Genomic DNA, 20,700 nt, shown 5'->3' with positions numbered 1-20,700 from the left:
AGCTCATTTTGAAGTATTTTTTTTTTTTCATGTCATTCATTACTTATCTAGTATAATGGCACTTAGTGTGCCTCACCTTAAAATAGGGGGCCTTTTGCAGCAGCTTTCGCTTACGGCCATACCACCCTGTTCACGCCTGATCTCAGAAGCTAAGCAGAGTTGGGCCTGGTTAGTACTTGGATGGGAGACTGCCTAGGAATACCAGGTGCTGTAAGTTTTTGAGTTTTTTTCACTACTTATCTAATACACTGGCCCTTAGTGTGGTCAAAGTTTGACCAGCTCTTTGCTTTCCCTTACTGCTTATTTAATTCAATTGCCTTTAAAGTAGCTGTTCTTTAAACAGAGTTTGACTGTTTTTAACTACTTAACTAATGCTCTTATCTTTAATGTAGCTCATTTTGAAGTAGTTTTTTTGTATTTCATTCATTACTTATCTAGTATAATGGCACTTAGTGTGCCTCACCTTAAAATAGGGGGCTTTTTGCAGCAGCTTTCGCTTAAGGCCATACCACCCTGTTCACACCTGTTCTCGCCTGATCTCAGAAGCTAAGCAGAGTTGGGCCTAGTTAGTACTTGGATGGGAGACTGCCTAGGAATACCAGGTGCTGTAAGTTTTTGAGTTTTTTCACTACTTATCTAATACACTGGCCCTTAGTGTGGTCAAAGTTTGACCAGCTCCTTGCTTTCACTTACTGCTTATTTAATTCAATTGCCTTTAAAGTAGCTGTTCTTTAAACAGAGTTTGACTGTTTTTAACTACTTAACTAATGCTCTTATCTTTAATGTAGCTCATTTTGAAGTATTTTTTTTTGTATTTCATTCATTACTTATCTAGTATAATGGCACTTAGTGTGCTTCACCTTGAAATAGGGGGCTTTTTGCAGCAGCTTTTGCTTACGGCCATACCACCCTGTTCACGCCTGATCTTGTCTGATCTCAGAAGCAAAGCAGAGTTGGGCCTAGTTAGTACTTGGATGGGAGACTGCCTAGGAATACCAGGTGCTGTAAGTTTTGAGTTTTTTCACTATTTATCTAATACACTGGCCCTTAGTGTGGTCAAAGTTTGACCAGCTCTTTGCTTTCCCTTACTGCTTATTTAATTCAATTGCCTTTAAAGTAGCTGTTCTTTAAACAGAGTTTGACTGTTTTTAACTACTTAACTAATGCTCTTATCTTTAATGTAGCTCATTTTGAAGTATTTTTTTGTATTTCATTCATTACTTATCTAGTATAATGGCACTTAGTGTGCCTCACCTTAAAATAGGGGGCTTTTTGCAGCAGCTTTCGCTTAAGGCCATACCACCCTGTTCACACCTGTTCTCGTCTGATCTCAGAAGCTAAGCAGAGTTGGGCCTAGTTAGTACTTGGATGGGAGACTGCCTAGGAATACCAGGTGCTGTAAGTTTTTGAGTTTTTTCACTACTTATCTAATACACTGGCCCTTAGTGTGGTCAAAGTTTGACCAGCTCCTTGCTTTCACTTACTGCTTATTTAATTCAATTGCCTTTAAAGTAGCTGTTCTTTAAACAGAGTTTGACTGTTTTTAACTACTTAACTAATGCTCTTATCTTTAATGTAGCTCATTTTGAAGTATTTTTTTTTGTATTTCATTCATTACTTATCTAGTATAATGGCACTTAGTGTGCTTCACCTTGAAATAGGGGGCTTTTTGCAGCAGCTTTTGCTTACGGCCATACCACCCTGTTCACGCCTGATCTTGTCTGATCTCAGAAGCAAAGCAGAGTTGGGCCTAGTTAGTACTTGGATGGGAGACTGCCTAGGAATACCAGGTGCTGTAAGTTTTTGAGTTTTTTCACTATTTATCTAATACACTGGCCCTTAGTGTGGTCAAAGTTTGACCAGCTCTTTGCTTTCCTTACTGCTTATTTAATTCAATTGCCTTTAAAGTAGCTGTTCTTTAAACAGAGTTTGACTGTTTTTAACTACTTAACTAATGCTCTTATCTTTAATGTAGCTCATTTTGAAGTATTTTTTTTTGTATTTCATTCATTACTTATCTAGTATAATGGCACTTAGTGTGCCTCACCTTAAAATAGGGGCTTTTTGCAGCAGCTTTGGCTTACGGCCATACCACCCTGTTCACGCCTGATCTCGTCTGATCTCAGAAGCTAAGCAGAGTTTGGCCTAGTTAGTACTTGGATGGGAGACTTCCTAGGAACTCCAGGTGCTGTCAGTTTTTGAGTTTTTTCACTACTTATCTAATACACTGGCCCTTAGTGTGGTCAAAGTTTGACCAGCTCTTTGCTTTCCCTTACTGCTTATTTAATTCAATTGCCTTTAAACGTAGCTGTACGTTAAACAGAGTTTGACTGTTTTTAACTACTTAACTAATGCTCTTATCTTTAATGTAGCTCATTTTGAAGTATTTTTTTTTTGTATTTCATTCATTACTTATCTAGTATAATGGCACTTAGTGTGCCTCACCTTAAAATAGGGGGCTTTTTGCAGCAGCTTTCGCTTACGGCCATACCACTCTGTTCACGCCTGATCTCGTCTGATCTCAGAAGCTAAGCAGAGTTGGGCCTAGTTAGTACTTGGGTGGGAGACTGCCTAGGAATACCAGGTGCTGTAAGTTTTTGAGTTTTTTCACTACTTATCTAATACACTGGCCCTTAGTGTGGTCAAAGTTTGACCAGCTCTTTGCTTTCCCTTACTGCTCATTTAATTCAATTGCCTTTAAAGTAGCTGTTCTTTAAACAGAGTTTGACTGTTTTTAACTACTTAACTAATGCTCTTATCTTTAATGTAGCTCATTTTGAAGTATTTTTTTTTTTGTATTTCATTCATTACTTATCTAGTATAATGGCACTTAGTGTGCCTCACCTTAAAATAGGGGGCTTTTTGCAGCAGCTTTCGCTTATGGCCATACCACCCTGTTCACGCTTGATCTCGTCTGATCTCAGAAGCTAAGCAGAGTTGGGCCTGGTTAGTACTTGGATGGGAGACTGCCTAGGAATACCAGGTGCTGTAAGTTTTTGAGTTTTTTCACTACTTATCTGATACACTGGCCCTTAGTGTGGTCAAAGTTGGACCAGCTCTTTGCTTTCCCTTACTGCTTATTTAATTCAATTGCCTTTAAAGTAGCTGTTCTTTAAACAGAGTTTGACTGTTTTTAACTACTTAACTAATGCTCTTATCTTTAATGTAGCTCATTTTGAAGTATTTTTTTTGTATTTCATTCATTACTTATCTAGTATAATGGTACTTAATGTGTCACACCTTAAAATAGGGGGCTTTTTGCAGCAGCTTTCTCTTGCGGCCATACCACCCTGTTCACGCCTGATCTCGTCTGATCTCAGAAGCTAAGCAGATTTGGGCCTAGTTAGTACTTGGATGGGAGACTGCCTAGGAAAACCAGGTGCTGTAAGTTTTTGAGTTTTTTCACTACTTATCTAATACACTGGCCCTTAGTGTGGTCAAAGTTTGACCAGCTCTTTGCTTTCCCTTACTGCTTATTTAATTCAATTGCCTTTAAAGTAGCTGTTCTTTAAACAGAGTTTGACTGTTTTTAACTACTTAACTAATGCTCTTATCTTTAATGTAGCTCATTTTGAAGTATTTTTTTTTTTTTGAATTTCATTCATTACTTATCTAGTATAATGGCACTTAGTGTGCCTCACCTTAAAATACGGGGCTTTTTGTAACAGCTTTCGCTTACGGCCATACCACCCTGTTCACGCCTGATCTCAGAAGCTAAGCAGAGTTGGGCCTAGTTAGTACTTGGATGGGAGACTGCCTAGGAATACCAGGTGCTGTAAGTTTTGAGTTTTTTCACTACTTATCTAATACACTGGCCCTTAGTGTGGTCAAAGTTTGACCAGCTCTTTGCTTTCCCTTACTGCTTATTTAATTCAATTGCCTTTAAAGTAGCTGTTCTTTAAACAGAGTTTGACTGTTTTTAACTACTTAACTAATGCTCTTATCTTTAATGTAGCTCATTTTGAAGTATTTTTTTTTTGTATTTCATTCATTACTTATCTAGTATAATGGCACTTAGTGTGCCTCACCTTAAAATAGGGGGCTTTTTGCAGCAGCTTTCGCTTACGGCCATACCACCCTGTTCACGCCTGATCTCGTCTGATCTCAGAAGCTAAGCAGAGTTGGGCCTAGTTAGTTCTTGGATGGGAGACTGCCTAGGAATACCAGGTGCTGTAAGTTTTTGAGTTTTTTCACTACTTATCTAATACACTGGCCCTTAGTGTGGTCAAAGTTTGACCAGCTCTTTGCTTTCCCTTACTGCTTATTTAATTCAATTGCCTTTAAAGTAGCTGTTCTTTAAACAGAGTTTGACTGTTTTTAACTACTTAACTAATGCTCTTATCTTTAATGTAGCTCATTTTGAAGTATTTTTTTTGTATTTCATTCATTACTTATCTAGTATAATGGCACTTAGTGTGCCTCACCTTAAAATAGGGGCTTTTTGCAGCAGCTTTCGCCACGGCCATACCAACCTGTTCACGCCTGATCTCGTCTGATCTCAGAAGCTAAGCAGGTGGGGGCCTAGTTAGTACTTGGATGGGAGACTTCCTAGGAATACCAGGTGCTGTAAGCTTTTGAGTTTTTTCACTACTTATCTAATACACTGGCCCTTAGTGTGGCCAAAGTTTGACCAGCTCTTTGCTTTCCCTTACTGCTTATTTAATACAATTGCCTTTAAAGTAGCTGTTCTTTAAACAGAGTTTGACTGTTTTTAACTACTTAACTAATGCTCTTATCTTTAATGTAGCTCATTTTGAAGTATTTTTTTTTTTGTATTTCATTCATTACTTATCTAGTATAATGGCACTTAGTGTGCCTCACCTTAAAATAGGGGGCTTTTTGCAGCAGCTTTCGCTTACGGCCATACCACCCTGTACATGCCTGATCTTGTCTGATCTCAGAAGCTGAGCAGAGTTGGGCCTAGTTAGTACTTGGATGGGAGACTGCCTAGGAATACCAGGTGCTGTAAGTTTTTAAAGTTTTTTCACTACTTATCTAATACACTGGCCCTTAGTGTGGCCAAAGTTTGACCAGCTCTTTGCTTTCCCTTACTGCTTATTTAATTCAATTGCCTTTAAAGTAGCTGTTCTTTAAACAGAGTTTGACTGTTTTTAACTACTTAACTAATGCTCTTATCTTTAATGTAGCTCATTTTGAAGTATTTTTTTTTGTATTTCATTCATTACTTATCTAGTATAATGGCACTTAGTGTGCCTCACCTTAAAATAGGGGGCTTTTTGCAGCAGCTTTTGCTTACGGCCATACCACCCTGTTCACGCCTGATCTCGTCTGATCTCAGAAGCTAAGCAGAGTTGGGCCTGGTTAGTACTTGGATGGGAGACTGCCTAGGAATACCAGGTGCTGTAAGTTTTTGAGTTTTTTCACTACTTATCTAATACAACGGCCCTTAGTGTGGCCAAAGTTTGACCAGCTCTTTGCTTTCCCTTACTGCTTATTTAATTCAATTGCCTTTAAAGTAGCTGTACTTTAAACAGAGTTTGACTGTTTTTAACTACTTAACTAATGCTCTTATCTTTAATGTAGCTCATTTTGAAGTATTTTTTTGTATTTCATTCATTACTTATCTAGTATAATGGCACTTAATGTGCCACACCTTAAAATACGGGGCTTTTTGTAGCAGCTTTTGCTTACGGCCATACCACCCTGTTCACGCCTGATCTCAGAAGCTAAGCAGAGTTGGGCCTAGTTAGTACTTGGATGGGAGACTGCCTAGGAATACCAGGTGCTGTAAGCTTTTGAGTTTTTTCACTACTTATCTAATACACTGGCCCTTAGTGTGGCCAAAGTTTGACCAGCTCTTTGCTTTCCCTTACTGCTTATTTAATTCAATTGCCTTTAAAGTAGCTGTACTTTAAACAGAGTTTGACTGTTTTTAACTACTTAACTAATGCTCTTATCTTTAATGTAGCTCATTTTGAAGTTTTTTTTTTTTTTTGTATTTCATTCATTACTTATCTAGTATAATGGCACTTAGTGTGCCTCACCTTAAAATAGGGGGCTTTTTGCAGCAGCTTTAGCTTACGGCCATACCTCCCTGTTCACGCCTGATCTTGTCTGATCTCAGAAGCTAAGCAGAGTTGGGCCTAGTTAGTACTTGGATGGGAGACTGCCTAGGAATACCAGGTGCTGTAAGTTTTTGAGTTTTTCACTACTTATCTAATACACTGGCCCTTAGTGTGGTCAAAGTTTGACCAGCTCTTTGCTTTCCCTTACTGCTTATTTAATTCAATTGCCTTTAAAGTAGCTGTTCTTTAAACAGAGTTTGACTGTTTTTAACTACTTAACTAATGCTCTTATCTTTAATGTAGCTCATTTTGAAGTATTTTTTTTTGTATTTCATTCATTACTTATCTAGTATAATGGCACTTAGTGTGCCTCACCTTAAAATAGGGGCTTTTTTGCAGCAGCTTTAGCTTACGGCCATACCTCCTGTTCACGCCTGATCTCGCCTGATCTCAGAAGCTAAGCAGAGTTGGGCCTAGTTAGTACTTGGATGGGAGACTGCCTAGGAATACCAGGTGCTGTAAGTTTTTGAGTTTTTCACTACTTATCTAATACACTGGCCCTTAGTGTGGTCAAAGTTTGACCAGCTCTTTGCTTTCCCTTACTGCTTATTTAATTCAATTGCCTTTAAAGTAGCTGTTCTTTAAACAGAGTTTGACTGTTTTTAACTACTTAACTAATGCTCTTATCTTTAATGTAGCTCATTTTGAAGTATTTTTTTGTATTTCATTCATTACTTATCTAGTATAATGGCACTTAGTGTGCCTCACCTTAAAATAGGGGGCTTTTTGCAGCAGCTTTCGCTTACGGCCATAGCACCCTGTTCACGCCTGATCTCGTCTGATCTCAGAAGCTAAGCACAGTTGGGCCTAGTTAGTACTTGGATGGGAGACTGCCTAGGAATTCCAGGTGCTGTAAGTTTTGAGTTTTTTCACTACTTATCTAATACACTGGCCCTTAGTGTGGTCAAAGTTTGACCAGCTCTTTGCTTTCCTTACTGCTTATTTAATTCTATTGCCTTTAAAGTAGCTGTTCTTTAAACAGAGTTTGACTGTTTTTAACTACTTAACTAATGCTCTTATCTTTAATGTAGCTCATTTTGAAGTATTTTTTTTTTTGTATTTCATTCATTACTTATCTAGTATAATGGCACTTAGTGTGCCTCACCTTAAAATAGGGGGCTTTTTGCAGCAGCTTTCGCTTACGGCCATACCACCCTGTTCACGCCTGATCTCGTCTGATCTCAGAAGCTAAGCAGAGTTGGGCCTAGTTAGTTCTTGGATGGGAGACTGCATAGGAATACCAGGTGCTGTAAGTTTTGAGTTTTTTCACTACTTATCTAATACACTGGCCCTTAGTGTGGTCAAAGTTTGACCAGCTCTTTGCTTTCCCTTACTGCTTATTTAATTCAATTGCCTTTAAAGTAGCTGTTCTTTAAACAGAGTTTGACTGTTTTTAACTACTTAACTAATGCTCTTATCTTTAATGTAGCTCATTTTGAAGTATTTTTTTTTGTATTTCATTCATTACTTATCTAGTATAATGGCACTTAGTGTGCCTCACCTTAAAATAGGGGGCTTTTTGCAGCAGCTTTTGCTTACGGCCATACCACCCTGTTCACGCCTGATCTCGACTGATCTCAGAAGCTAAGCAGAGTTGGGCCTAGTTAGTACTTGGATGGGAGACTGCCTAGGAATACCAGGTGCTGTAAGTTTTTGAGTTTTTTCACTACTTATCTAATACACTGGCCCTTAGTGTGGTCAAAGTTTGACCAGCTCTTTGCTTTCCCTTACTGCTTATTTAATTCAATTGCCTTTAAAGTAGCTGTTCTTTAAACAGAGTTTGACTGTTTTTAACTACTTAACTAATGCTCTTATCTTTGATGTAGCTCATTTTGAAGTATTTTTTTTTTGTATTTCATTCATTACTTATCTAGCATAATGGCACTTAGTGTGCCTCACCTTAAAATAGGGGGCTTTTTGCAGCAGCTTTCTCTTACGGCCATGCCACCCTGTTCACGCCTGATCTTGTCTGATCTCAGAAGCTAAGCAGAGTTGGGCCTAGTTAGTACTTGGATGGGAGACCGCCTAGGAATACCAGGTGCTGTAAGTTTTTGAGTTTTTTCACTACTTATCTAATACACTGGCCCTTAGTGTGGTCAAAGTTTGACCAGCTCTTTGCTTTCCCTTACTGCTTATTTAATTCAATTGCCTTTAAAGTAGCTGTTCTTTAAACAGAGTTTGACTGTTTTTAACTACTTAACTAATGCTCTTATCTTTAATGTAGCTCATTTTGAAGTATTTTTTTTTGTATTTCATTCATTACTTATCTAGTATAATGGCACTTAGTGTGCCTCACCTTAAAATAGGGGCTTTTGCAGCAGCTTTCGCTTACGGCCATACCACCCTGTTCACGCCTGATCTCGTCTGATATCAGAAGCTAAGCAGAGTTGGGCCTAGTTAGTACTTGGATGGGAGACTGCCTAGGAATACCAGGTGCTGTAAGCTTTTGAGTTTTTTCACTACTTATCTAATACACTGGCCCTTAGTGTGGCCAAAGTTTGACCAGCTCTTTGCTTTCCTTTACTGCTTATTTAATTCAATTGCCTTTAAAGTAGCTGTACTTTAAACAGAGTTTGACTGTTTTTAACTACTTAACTAATGCTCTTATCTTTAATGTAGCTCATTTTGAAGTATTTTTTTTTGTATTTCATTCATTACTTATCTAGTACATTGGCACTTAGTGTGCCTCACCTTAAAATAGGGGCTTTTTGCAGTAGCTTTCGCTACGGCCATACCACCCTGTTCACGCCTGATCTCGTCTGATCTCAGAAGCTAAGCAGAGTTGGGCCTAGTTAGTACTTGGATGGGAGACTGCCTAGGAATACCAGGTGCTGTAAGTTTTGAGTTTTTCACTGCTTATCTAATACACTGGCCTTTAGTGTGGTCAAAATTTGACCAGCTCTTTGCTTTCCTTACTGCTTATTTAATTCAATTGCCTTTAAAGTAGCTGTTCTTTAAACAGAGTTTGACTGTTTTTAACTACTTAACTAATGCTCTTATCTTTAATGTAGCTCATTTTGAAGTATTTTTTTTTTTGTATTTCATTCATTACTTATCTAGCATAATGGCACTTAGTGTGCCTCACCTTAAAATAGGGGGTTTTTTGCAGCAGCTTTTGCTAACGGCCATGCCACCCTGTTCACGCCTGATCTTGTCTGATCTCAGAAGCTAAGCAGAGTTGGGCGTAGTTAGTACTTGGATGGGAGACCGCCTAGGAATACCAGGTGCTGTAAGTTTTTGAGTTTTTTCACTACTTATCTAATACACTGGCCCTTAGTGTGGTCAAAGTTTGACCAGCTCTTTGCTTTCCTTACTGCTTATTTAATTCAATTGCCTTTAAAGTAGCTGTTCTTTAAACAGAGTTTGACTGTTTTTAACTACTTAACTAATGCTCTTATCTTTAATGTAGCTCATTTTGAAGTATTTTTTTGTATTTCATTCATTACTTATCTAGTATAATGGCACTTAATGTGCCACACCTTAAAATATGGGGCTTTTTGTAGCAGCTTTCGCTTACGGCCATACCACCCTGTTCACGCCTGATCTCGTCTGATCTCAGAAGCTAAGCAGAGTTGGGCCTAGTTAGTACTTGGATGGGAGACTGCCTAGGAATACCAGGTGCTGTAAGCTTTTGAGTTTTTTCACTACTTATCTAATACACTGGCCCTTAGTGTGGCCAAAGTTTGACCAGCTCTTTGCTTTCCCTTACTGCTTATTTATTCAATTGCCTTTAAAGTAGCTGTACTTTAAACAGAGTTTGACTGTTTTTAACTACTTAACTAATGCTCTTATCTTTGATGTAGCTCATTTTGAAGTATTTTATTTTTTTTGTATTTCATTCATTACTTATCTAGTATAATGGCACTTAGTATGCCTCACCTTAAAATAGGGGCTTTTGCAGCAGCTTTAAACTTACGGCCATGCCACCCTGTTCACGCCTGATCTTGTCTGATCTCAGAAGCTAAGCAGAGTTGGGCCTAGTTAGTACTTGGATGGGAGACTGCCTAGGAATACCAGGTGCTGTAAGTTTTTGAGTTTTTTCACTACTTTTCTAATACACTGGCCCTTAGTGTGGTCAAAGTTTGACCAGCTCTTTACTTTCCCTTACTGCTTATTTAATTCAATTGCCTTTAAAGTAGCTGTTCTTTAAACAGAGTTTGACTGTTTTTAACTACTTAACTAATGCTCTTATCTTTGATGTAGCTCATTTTGAAGTATTTTTTTTTGTATTTCATTCATTACTTATCTAGTATAATGGCACTTAGTGTGCCTCACCTTAAAATAGGGGGCTTTTTGCAGCAGCTTTCGCTTTCGGCCATACCACCCTGTTCACGCCTGATCTCAGAAGCTAAGCAGAGTTGGGCCTAGTTAGTACTTGGATGGGAGACTGCCTAGGAATACCAGGTGCTGTAAGCTTTTGAGTTTTTTCACTACTTATCTAATACACTGGCCCTTAGTGTGGCCAAAGTTTGACCAGCTCTTTGCTTTCCCTTACTGCTTATTTAATTCAATTGCCTTTAAAGTAGCTGTACCTTTAAACAGAGTTTGACTGTTTTTAACTACTTAACTAATGCTCTTATCTTTAATGGAGCTCATTTTGAAGTATTTTTTTTTTTGTATTTCATTCATTACTTATCTAGTATAATGGCACTTCGTGTGCCTCACCTTAAAATAGGGGGCTTTTTGCAGCAGCTTTCGCTTACGGCCATACCACCCTGTTCATGTCTGATCTCAGAAGCTAAGCAGAGTTGGGCCTAGTTAGTACTTGGATGGGAGACTGCCTAGGAATACCAGGTGCTGTAAGTTTTTGAGTTTTTTCACTACTTATCTAATACACTGGCCCTTAGTGTGGTCAAAGTTTGACCAGCTCTTTGCTTTCCCTTACTGCTTATTTAATTCAATTGCCTTTAAAGTAGCTGTTCTTTAAACAGAGTTTGACTGTTTTTAACTACTTAACTAATGCTCTTATCTTTGATGTAGCTCATTTTGAAGTATTTTTTTTTTTGTATTTCATTCATTACTTATCTAGTATAATGGCACTTAGTGTGCCTCACCTTAAAATAGGGGCTTTTTGCAGCAGCTTTACTACGGCCATACCACCTGTTCACGCCTGATCTCAGAAGCTAAGCAGAGTTGGGCCTAGTTAGTACTTGGATGGGAGACTGCCTAGGAATACCAGGTGCTGTAGGTTTTTGAGTTTTTTCACTACTTATCTAATACACTGGCCCTTAGTGTGGTCAAAGTTTGACCAGCTCTTTGCTTTCCCTTACTGCTTATTTAATTCAATTGCCTTTAAAGTAGCTGTTCTTTAAACAGAGTTTGACTGTTTTTAACTACTACTAATGCTCTTATCTTTAATGTAGCTCATTTGGGATTTTTTTGTATTTCATTCGTTACTTATCTAGTATAATGGCACTTGAGTGTGTGCCTCACCTTAAAATAGAACTTTTGCAGCTTTTGCTTACGGCCATACCACCCTGTTCACGCCCTGATCTCGTCTGATCTCAGAAGCTAAGCAGAGTTGGGCTAGTTAGTACTTGGATGAGGAGACTGCCTAGGAATACCAGGTGCTGTAAGTTTTTGAGTTTTTCTACTTATCTAATACACTGGCCCTTAGTGTGGTCAAGTTTGACCAGCTCTTTGCTTTCCCCCTTACTGCTTATTTAATTCGAAAGATTGCCTTTAAAGTGGCTGTTCTTTAAACAGAGGATTTGACTGTTTTTAACTACTTAACTAATGCTCTTATCTTTACAATGTAGCTCATTTTGAGTATTTTTTTTTGTATTTCATTCATTACTTATCTAGTATAATGGCACTTAGTGTGCCTCACCTTAAAATAGGGGCTTTTTGCAGCAGCTTTCAAACACGGCCATACCACCCTGTTCACGCCTGATCTCAAGTAAACAGAGTTGAGCCTAGTTAGTACTTGGATGGGAGACTGCCTAGGAATACCAGGTGCTGTAAGTTTTTGAGTTTTTCACTGCTTATCCTAATACTACACTGGCCCATAGTGTGGTCAAAGAAGTTTGACCAGCTCTTTGCTTTCCTTACTGCTTATTTAATTCAATTGCCTTTAAAGTAGCTGTTCTTTAGAAAAACAGAGTTTGACTGTTTTTAACTTCTATTTAACTAATGCTCTTATCTTTAATGTAGCTCATTTGAAGTATTTTTTTGTATTTCATTCATTACTTATCTAGTATAATGGCATAGTATGCCTCACCCAAATAGGGAGCTTTTTGCAGCAGCTTTAGCTTACGGCCATACCACCCTGTTCCACTTCAAGTCAGCTTGTCTGATCTCAGAAGCTAAGCAGAGTTGGGCCTAGTTAGTTCTTGGATGGAGAGACTGCCTCGGAATACCAGGTGCTGTAAGTTTTGAGTTTTCACTACTTATCTAATACACTGGCCCTTAATTTGTGGTCAAAAGTTTGACCAGCTCTTTGCTTTATCCCTTACTGCTTATTTAATTCAATTGCCTTTAAAGAGTGGCTGTTCTTTAAACAGGATTTGACTATTTTTTAACTACTTAACTAATGCTCTTATCTTTAATGTAGCTCATTTGAAGTATTTTTTTTTGTATTTCATTCATTACTTATCTAGTATAATGGCACTTAGTATACCTCTGTAGCAAAATAGGGGGCTTTTGCAGCAGCTTTCGCTTACAGCCCGCCACCACCCTGTTCAGGCCTGATCTTGTCATCTCAGAAGCTAAGCAGAGTTGGGCCTGGATTAATTGCTTGGATGGGGAGACTGCCTAGGAATACCAGGTGCTGTAAGTTTTGAGTTTTTTCACTACTTATCTATACACTGGCCCTTAGTGTGGTCAAGTTTGACCAGCTCTTTTGCCTCACCACTGCTTGGTAATTCAATTTGCCTTTACAGTAGCTGTTCTTTAAACAGGATTTGACTGTTTTTAACTATAGCTAATGCTCTTATCTTTAATGTAGCTCATTTTAGTATTTTTTTTTTTTTGTATTTCATTCATTGCTTATCTAGTATAACTGGCACTTTGTGTGTGCCTCACCTTGAAATGGGGGCTTTTTTGCAGCAGCTCTGCAGCTACGGTCATACCACCCTTTTCACGCCTGATCTCGATCTGATCTCAGAAGCTAAGCAGAGTTGGGCCTGAATTAGTACTTGGATGGGAGACACCTAGGAATACCAGGTGCTGGGTTTTGAGTTTTTTCACTACTTATCTAATACTGGCCCTTAGTGTGGTCAAAGTTTGACCAGCTCTTTGCTTCCCTTACTGCTTATTTAATTCAATTGCTTTTAAAGTAGCTGTTCTTTAAACAGAGTTTGACTGTTTTTAACTATCAGCAATGCTCTTATCTTTAGTGTGACTCGTTTGAGTATTTTTTTGTATTTCATCCATTATCTAGTATAATGGCACTTAGTGTACCTCACACCTTAAAATGGAGACTTCTTGCAGCAGCTTTCGCTTAGACCATACCACCCTGTTCAACGGCTGATCATAGATCTGATGTTAGAAGCTAAGCAGAGTTGGGCCTAGTTAGTACTTGGATGGGGGCCTGCCTAGAATACCAGGTGCTGTAAGTTTTTGAGTTTTTCACTGTATCTAATACACTGTGGCCCGCTTAGTGTGGTCAAGCGACCAGCTCTTTTTGCTTTCCTTACTGCTTATTTAATTCAATTTGCCTTTAAAGTAGCTGTTCTTTAAACAGAGAGTTTGACTGTTTTAACTACTTAACTAATGCTCTTATCTTTTATGTAGCTCATTTTGGAAGTATTTTTTTGTATTTCATTCATTACTTATCTAGTATAATGGCACTTGAGTGTGCCTCACCTTAAAATAGGGGCTTTTTGCAGCAGCTTTCGCTTACGACCATACCACCCTGTTCCACGCCTGATCTGCGTCTGATCTCAGAAGCTAAAGCAGAGTTGGGCCTGAATTAGTGCCCGGATGGGGAGACTGCCTAGGAATACCAGGTGCTGTAAGTTTTTGAAGTTTTTCACTGCTTATCTAATACACTGGCCCTTAGTGTGGTCAAAGTTTGACCAGCTCTTTTTCCCTTACTGCTTTATTTTTATTCAATTGCCTTTAAAGCCGTTCTTTAAACAGAGTTTGACTTCTTTTTAACTTCTTAACTAATGCTCTTATCTTTAATGTAGCTCATTTTGAGTATTTTTTTGTATTTCATTCATTACTTATCTGGTATAATGGCGCTTGGTGTGCCTCACCTTAAAATAGAGGCTTTCTGCAGCAGCTTTTTGCTTACGGCCCATACCGCCCTGTTCACGCCTGATCTCATCTGAGTCTCAGAAGCTAAGCAGAGTTGGGCCTAGTTAGTACTTGGATGGGGAGACTGCCTAGGAATACCAGGTGCTCTCAATTTTTTGAGTTTTTCACTACTTATCTATTACACTTTGGCCCTTAGTGGTCAAAGTTTGACCAGCTCTTTGCTTTCCCTTACTGCTTATTGAATTCAATTGCGGCGCCGTTCTTTAAATGAAGTTTGACTATTTTTAACTAGCAAAATTAAATATACTTATCTTTAATGTAGCTCATTTTGAAGTATTTTTTTTTTTGTATTTCATTCATTACTTGTAGTATAATGGCATAGTATACCTCACCTTAAAATGGGGGCTTTTTGCAGCAGCTTTAAACCTACGACCATACCACCCTGTTCAGGCCTGATCTTGTCTGATCTCAGAAGCTAAACGAGTTAGACCTGAATTAGTACTTGGATGGAGACTGCCTGGGAATACCAGGTGCTGTAAGTTTTTTGAGTTTTTCCTGCTTATCTAATACACTGGCCCTTAGTGTGGTCAAAGAAGTTTGACCAGCTCTTTGCTCCCTTACTGCTTATTTGAATTCAATTGCCTTTAAAGTAGCTGTTCTTTAAACAGAGTTTGACTGTTTTTAACTACTTAACTAATGCTCTTATCTTTAATGTAGCTCATTTTTGAAGTATTTTTTTGTATTTCATTCATTACTTATCTAGTATAATGGCACTTTGTGTGCCTCACCTTGAAATAGGGGGCTTTTTTGCAGCGAGCTCTCGCTTCACGGTCACTTCCACCCGCTTTTTACGCCTGATCTCGTCTGATCTCAGAAGCTAAGCAGAGTTGGGCCTAGTTAGTACTTGGATGGGGGCTTCCTGGGAATACCAGGTGCTGTAAGTTTTTGAGTTTTTCACTCACTTATCTAATACACTGGCCCTTAGTGTGGTCAAAGTTTGATGACTCTTTGCTTTTTCCTTACTGCTTATTTAATTCAATTGCTTTTTAAAAAGTATAGCTGTTCTTTAAACAGAGTTTGACTGTTTTAACTTTACTTAACTATGCTACTTATCTTTAATGTAGCTCGTTTTGATATTTTTTTGTATTTCATCCATTACTTATCTAGTATAATGGCATAGTGTGTGCCTCACCTTAAAATAAGGGGCTTCTTGCAGCAGCTTTCGCTTAAGGCCATACCACCCTGTTCCGCGCCCTGATCTTTCGTCTGATGTTAGAAGCTAAGCAGGTTGGGGCCTAGTTAGTACTTTGGATGGGGGCTGCACAGGAATACCAGGTGCTGTAAGTTTTTGAGTTTTTCACTACTTATCTAATACACACTGGCCCTTAGTGGTCAAAGTTTGATGACTCTTTGCTTTTCCACTTACTGTATTTAATTCAATTGCCTTTAAAGTAGCTGTTCTTTAAACAGAGTTTGACTGTTTTTTAACTATAACTAATACTCTTATCTTTTATAGCTCATTTTGAAGTATTTTTTTTTTTTTGTATTTCATTCATTACTTATCTAGTATAATGGCACTTGAGTGTGCCTCACCTTAAAATGGGGGCTTTTTGCCGGCAGCTTTAAAACTACGACCCGCCGCCTGTGGTGGGTTAGTGATTGGGTTATGTTGCACGCCTGATCTCGTCTGATCTGAAGCTAAGCAGAGTTGGGCCTAGTTAGTACTTGGATGGGAGCTGCCTAGGAATACCAGGTGCTGTAAGTTTTTGAGTTTTCTACTTATCTAATACACTGGCCCTTAGTGTGGTCAAAGTTTGACCCAGCTCTTTGCTTTCCTTACTGCTTATTTTATTCAATTGCCTTTAAAGCCGTTCTTTAAACAGGATTTGACATATTTTTAACTATAACTAATGCTCTTATCTTTAATGTAGCTCATTTGAAGTATTTTTGTATTTCATTCATTACTTATCTAGTATAATGGCACTTGGTGTGCCTCTCTCACCCCTTCAAAATAGGGGGCTTTCTGCAGCAGCTTTTGCTTACGGCCATGCAGCCCTGTTCACGCCTGATCACTCATCTGATCTCAGAAGCTAAGCGAGTTGAGCCTAGTTAGTACTTGGATGGAGACTGCCTAGGAATACCAGGTACTCTCAATTTTTGAGTTTTCACTACTTATCTAATACTGGCCCTTGATGTGGTCAAAGTTTGACCAGCTCTTTGCTTTCCCTTACTGTATTTAATTCAATTGCCTTTAAAGCCGTTCTTTAAACAAGTTTGACTATTTTTAACTACTTAATTAATGCTCTTATCTTTAATGAGTAGCTCATTTGGAAGTATTTTTTGTGTTTCATTCATTACTTATCTAGTATAGTAGCGCCAATGTACCTCACACTAAAATAGGAGCTTTTTGCAGCAGCTCTCGCTTGGTCATACCACCTTTTCCATACAGTCTTTCGTCTGATCTCACGACTAAACGGAGTTGGGCCTAGTTAGTACTTGGATGGGAGACACCTTTCGCGAGGAATACCAGAGTGCTGTAAGTTTTAAAGTTTTTCACTACTTATCTAATACACTGGCCTTAGTGTGGTCAAGGATTTGACCAGCTCTTTGCTTTTCCTTACTGCTTATTTTAATTCAATTGCCTTTAAAGTAGCTGTTCTTTAAACAGGATTTGACTATTTAACTACTTAACTAATGCTCTTATCTTTAATGTAGCTCGTTTTGGAAGTATTTTTTTTTTTGTATTTCATCCATTGCTTATCTAGTATAATGGCACTTAGCGTGCCTCACCTTAAAATAGGGGGAGCTTCTTGCAGCAGCTTTGCGGCAAGGCCGTTACCACCCTGATTCACGCCTGATCTCGTCGATCTTAGGAAGCTAAGCAGAGTTGGGCCTAGTTAATTGCCCGGATGGGGAGACTGCCTGAATACCAGGTGCTGTAAGTTTTGAGTTTTCACTACTTATCTAATACACTGGCCCTTAGTGTGGTCAAAAGTTTGACCAATGTTTGCTTTCCCTTACTGCTTATTTAGTTAGAAATTGCCTTTAAAGTAGCTGTTCTTTAAACAGAGTTTGACTGTTTAACTACTTAACTAATGCTCTTATGCTTTGATGCTTAGCTCATTTGAAATATTTTTTTTTGTATTTCATTCATTACTTATCTAGTATAATGGCACTTGATGTACCTCACCTTAAAATAGAGGGCTTTTTGCAGCAGCTTTGCTTCTGACCTTACCACCCTGTTCACGCCTGATCTCGTCTGATCTCAGAAGCTAAGCAGAGTTGGGCCTAGTTAGTGCTTGGATGGGAGACTGCCTAGGAATGCCAGGTGCTGTAAGTTTTGAGTTTTTCACTATATCTAATACTGGCCCTTAGTGTGGTCAAAGTTTGTCAGCTCTTTCACTTTCCTTACCACTGCTTATTTAATTCAATTGCCTTTAAAGAAGCCGTTCTTTAAACAGAGTTTGACTATTTTTAACTACTTAACTAATGCTCTTATCTTTTAATGTAGCTCATTTTGAAGTATTTTTTTGTATTTCATTCATTATATCTAGTATAATGGCATAGTGTGCCTCACCTTAAAATAGAGGGCTTTCTTGCAGCAGCTTTCGCTTACGGGCCATACACGCCCTGTTCGCCTGATCTCATCTGATCTCAAGCTAAGCAGGGCAGGGCCTAGTTAGTACTTGGATAGGAGACTGCCTAGGAATACCAGGTGCTCTCAGTTTTTGAGTTTTTCACTACTTATCTAATACACTGCACCAGGTGGTCAAAGGATTTGACCAGCTCTTTGCTTTCGCCTGCTTATTTGATTCAATTGCCTTTAAAAAAGCCGTTCTTTAAGCAGAGAGTTTGACTATTTTTAACTACTTAACTAATGCTCTTATCTTTAGTAACAGCTCATTTTTGAAGTATTTTTTTTTGTATTTTATCCATTACTTATCTAGTATAATGGCACTTAGTGTGCCTCACCTTAAAATAGGGGCCTTGCAGCAGCTTTCGGCAAGGCAGTACCACCACCAATTTTCGCCTGATCATAAGTCACAGTCTCAGAGGCTAAGCAAGAGTTGGGCCTAGTTAGTACTTGGATGGCAGACTGCCTAGGAATACCAGGTGCTGTAAGTTTTTTTCACTACTTATCTATTACACTGGCCCTTAGTGTGGTCAAGTTTGACAGCTCTTTCACTTGCACACTTGACATTTAATTCAATTGCCTTTAAAGTAGCTGTACTTTAAACAGAGTTTGACTGTTTTAACTACTTAACTAATGCTCTTGTATCTTTACGTAGCTCATTTTTGAGTATTTTTTTTTTTGTATTCATTCATTACTTATCTGAGTATAATGGCATGAGTGGCCTCACCTTAAATAGGGGCTTTTTTGCAGCAGCTTTAGCTTACGGCCATACCACCCTCTTCCGCCTGATCTCGTCTGATCTCAGAAGCTAAGCAGAGTTGGGCCTAGTTGGTACTTGGATGGGGAGACTGCCTAGGAATACCAGGTGCTGTAAGTTTTGAGTTTTTTCACTGCTTATCCCACAATACACTGGCCCTTAGTGTGGTCAAAGTTTGACCAGCTCTTTGCTTTCCTTACTGTATTTAATTCGAAATTGCCTTTAAGTAGCTCTTCTTTAAACAGAGAGTTTGACTATTTTTAACTACTTAACTAATGCTCTTATCTTTAATGTAGCTCCATTTTGAAGTTTTTTTTTTTGTATTTCATTCATTGCTTATCTGGTATAATGGCACTTAGTGTGCCCCTCACCTTAAAATAAGGGGCTTTTTGCCGGCAGCTTTAGCTTCTGCAGCTAAACCGCCCTGTTCACGCTTCTGATCGTCTGATCTCAGAAGCTAAGCAGAGTTGGGCCTAGTTTAGTACTTGGATGGGAGACTGCCTAGGAATACCAGGTGCTCTCAGTTTTGAGTTTTCACTACTTATCTAATACACTGGCCCTTAGTGTGGTCAAAGTTTGACCAGCTCTTTGCTTTCACTTACTGCTTATTTAATTCAATTGCCTTTAGTAGCTGTTCTTTAAACAGGATTTGACTGTTTTAACTACTTAACTAATGCTCTTATCTTTTATGCTTAGCTCATTTTGGAAGTATTTTTTTTTGTATTTCATTCATTACTTATCTAGTATAATGGCACTTGAGTGTGCCTCACCTTAAAATAGGGGGCTTTTGCAGCAGCTTTGGCTTACGACCATACCACCCTGTTCACCTTCACAGTCTTTCGTCTGATCTCAGAAGCTAAGCAGAGTTGGGCCTAGTTAGTACTTGGATGGGAGACTGCCTAGGAATACCAGGTGCTGTAAGTTTTGAGTTTTTCACTACTTATCTAATACACTGGCCCTTAGTGTGGTCAAAGTTTGACCAGCTCTTTGCTTTCCCTTACTGCTTATTTAATTCAATTGCCTTTAAAGAAGCCGTTCTTTAAACAGAGTTTGACTATTTTTAACTACTTAACTAATGCTCTTATCTTTAATGTAGCTCATTTTGAAGTATTTTTTTTTTTGTATTTCATTCATTACTTATCTAGTATAATGGCACTTAGTGTGCCTCACCTTAAAATAGGGGCTTTTTGCAGCAGCTTTAGCTTACGGCCATACCACCCTGTTCACGCCTGATCTCGTCTGATCTCAGAAGCTAAGCAGAGTTGGGCCTAGTTAGTACTTGGATGGGAGACTGCCTAGGAATACCAGGTGCTCTCAGTTTTTGAGTTTTTTCACTACTTATCTAATACACTGGCCCTTAGTGTGGTCAAAGTTTGACCAGCTCTTTGCTTTCCCTTACTGCTTATTTAATTCAATTGCCTTTAAAGAAGCCGTTCTTTAAACAGAGTTTGACTATTTTTAACTACTTAACTAATGCTCTTATCTTTAATGTAGCTCATTTTGAAGTATTTTTTTTGTATTTCATTCATTACTTATCTAGTATAATGGCACTTAATGTGCCTCACCTTAAAATAGGGGGCCTTTTGCAGCAGCTCTCGCTTACGGCCATACCACCCTTTTCACGCCTGATCTCGTCTGATCTCAGAAGCTAAGCAGAGTTGGGCCTAGTTAGTACTTGGATGGGAGACTGCCTAGGAATACCAGGTGCTGTAAGTTTTTGAGTTTTTTCACTACTTATCTAATACACTGGCCCTTAGTGTGGTCAAAGTTTGACCAGCTCTTTGCTTTCCCTTACTGCTTATTTAATTCAATTGCCTTTAAAGTAGCTGTTCTTTAAACAGAGTTTGACTGTTTTTAACTACTTAACTAATGCTCTTATCTTTAATGTAGCTCATTTTGAAGTATTTTTTTTTTTTTGTATTTCATTCATTACTTATCTAGTATAATGGCACTTAGTGTGCCTCACCTTAAAATAGGGGCTTTTTGCAGCAGCTTTCGCTTAAGGCCGTACCACCCCACCC

The 20,700-nt window shown here is 38.6% G+C and overlaps 5 non-coding genes and 28 pseudogenes across 5 annotated transcripts; all 33 read left to right on the top strand.

The window, feature by feature from the left end:
* Positions 1–108: 108 nt before the first annotated feature.
* On the top strand, positions 109–217 carry LOC122343709 (annotated as a pseudogene).
* A 278-nt stretch (positions 218–495) lies between these two features.
* Positions 496–614, top strand: LOC122343717 (annotated as a pseudogene).
* Positions 615–892: 278 nt separating this feature from the next.
* On the top strand, positions 893–1,011 carry LOC122343630 (annotated as a pseudogene).
* Positions 1,012–1,286: 275 nt separating this feature from the next.
* LOC122343659 lies at positions 1,287–1,405 on the top strand (annotated as a pseudogene).
* Positions 1,406–1,683: 278 nt separating this feature from the next.
* Positions 1,684–1,802, top strand: LOC122343629 (annotated as a pseudogene).
* A 276-nt stretch (positions 1,803–2,078) lies between these two features.
* Positions 2,079–2,197, top strand: LOC122343671 (annotated as a pseudogene).
* Positions 2,198–2,477: 280 nt separating this feature from the next.
* LOC122343541 lies at positions 2,478–2,596 on the top strand. The gene has a single exon (XR_006250802.1). It is a non-coding gene; the product is annotated as a 5S ribosomal RNA (ribosomal RNA).
* A 280-nt stretch (positions 2,597–2,876) lies between these two features.
* On the top strand, positions 2,877–2,995 carry LOC122343678. The gene has a single exon (XR_006250817.1). It is a non-coding gene; the product is annotated as a 5S ribosomal RNA (ribosomal RNA).
* Positions 2,996–3,272: 277 nt separating this feature from the next.
* LOC122343644 lies at positions 3,273–3,391 on the top strand (annotated as a pseudogene).
* A 282-nt stretch (positions 3,392–3,673) lies between these two features.
* On the top strand, positions 3,674–3,782 carry LOC122343768 (annotated as a pseudogene).
* A 278-nt stretch (positions 3,783–4,060) lies between these two features.
* LOC122343592 lies at positions 4,061–4,179 on the top strand (annotated as a pseudogene).
* Positions 4,180–4,455: 276 nt separating this feature from the next.
* On the top strand, positions 4,456–4,573 carry LOC122343692 (annotated as a pseudogene).
* Positions 4,574–4,853: 280 nt separating this feature from the next.
* Positions 4,854–4,972, top strand: LOC122343687 (annotated as a pseudogene).
* A 279-nt stretch (positions 4,973–5,251) lies between these two features.
* Positions 5,252–5,370, top strand: LOC122343649. Its single transcript, XR_006250814.1, has one exon. It is a non-coding gene; the product is annotated as a 5S ribosomal RNA (ribosomal RNA).
* Positions 5,371–5,646: 276 nt separating this feature from the next.
* Positions 5,647–5,755, top strand: LOC122343737 (annotated as a pseudogene).
* Positions 5,756–6,037: 282 nt separating this feature from the next.
* Positions 6,038–6,156, top strand: LOC122343600 (annotated as a pseudogene).
* Positions 6,157–6,433: 277 nt separating this feature from the next.
* LOC122343705 lies at positions 6,434–6,551 on the top strand (annotated as a pseudogene).
* Positions 6,552–6,826: 275 nt separating this feature from the next.
* On the top strand, positions 6,827–6,945 carry LOC122343676 (annotated as a pseudogene).
* Positions 6,946–7,223: 278 nt separating this feature from the next.
* On the top strand, positions 7,224–7,342 carry LOC122343608 (annotated as a pseudogene).
* Positions 7,343–7,619: 277 nt separating this feature from the next.
* Positions 7,620–7,738, top strand: LOC122343554 (annotated as a pseudogene).
* Positions 7,739–8,017: 279 nt separating this feature from the next.
* On the top strand, positions 8,018–8,136 carry LOC122343588 (annotated as a pseudogene).
* A 276-nt stretch (positions 8,137–8,412) lies between these two features.
* On the top strand, positions 8,413–8,531 carry LOC122343540 (annotated as a pseudogene).
* A 276-nt stretch (positions 8,532–8,807) lies between these two features.
* On the top strand, positions 8,808–8,926 carry LOC122343661 (annotated as a pseudogene).
* A 277-nt stretch (positions 8,927–9,203) lies between these two features.
* LOC122343693 lies at positions 9,204–9,322 on the top strand (annotated as a pseudogene).
* Positions 9,323–9,597: 275 nt separating this feature from the next.
* On the top strand, positions 9,598–9,716 carry LOC122343575. The gene has a single exon (XR_006250805.1). It is a non-coding gene; the product is annotated as a 5S ribosomal RNA (ribosomal RNA).
* Positions 9,717–9,996: 280 nt separating this feature from the next.
* Positions 9,997–10,115, top strand: LOC122343597 (annotated as a pseudogene).
* A 278-nt stretch (positions 10,116–10,393) lies between these two features.
* Positions 10,394–10,502, top strand: LOC122343782 (annotated as a pseudogene).
* Positions 10,503–10,783: 281 nt separating this feature from the next.
* LOC122343811 lies at positions 10,784–10,892 on the top strand (annotated as a pseudogene).
* A 653-nt stretch (positions 10,893–11,545) lies between these two features.
* LOC122343773 lies at positions 11,546–11,665 on the top strand (annotated as a pseudogene).
* A 5,844-nt stretch (positions 11,666–17,509) lies between these two features.
* On the top strand, positions 17,510–17,628 carry LOC122343797 (annotated as a pseudogene).
* Positions 17,629–18,680: 1,052 nt separating this feature from the next.
* Positions 18,681–18,799, top strand: LOC122343805 (annotated as a pseudogene).
* Positions 18,800–19,880: 1,081 nt separating this feature from the next.
* On the top strand, positions 19,881–19,999 carry LOC122343681 (annotated as a pseudogene).
* A 277-nt stretch (positions 20,000–20,276) lies between these two features.
* Positions 20,277–20,395, top strand: LOC122343538. Its single transcript, XR_006250800.1, has one exon. It is a non-coding gene; the product is annotated as a 5S ribosomal RNA (ribosomal RNA).
* The last annotated feature ends 305 nt before the right edge of the window (positions 20,396–20,700 follow it).

The sequence above is a fragment of the Puntigrus tetrazona genome, chromosome 4, assembly GCF_018831695.1.
Source record: "Puntigrus tetrazona isolate hp1 chromosome 4, ASM1883169v1, whole genome shotgun sequence".
Taxonomy (NCBI): domain Eukaryota; kingdom Metazoa; phylum Chordata; class Actinopteri; order Cypriniformes; family Cyprinidae; genus Puntigrus; species Puntigrus tetrazona.
Note: the sequence above shows the minus strand (reverse complement) of the source record. Positions and strands in the feature narration are given on the sequence as shown.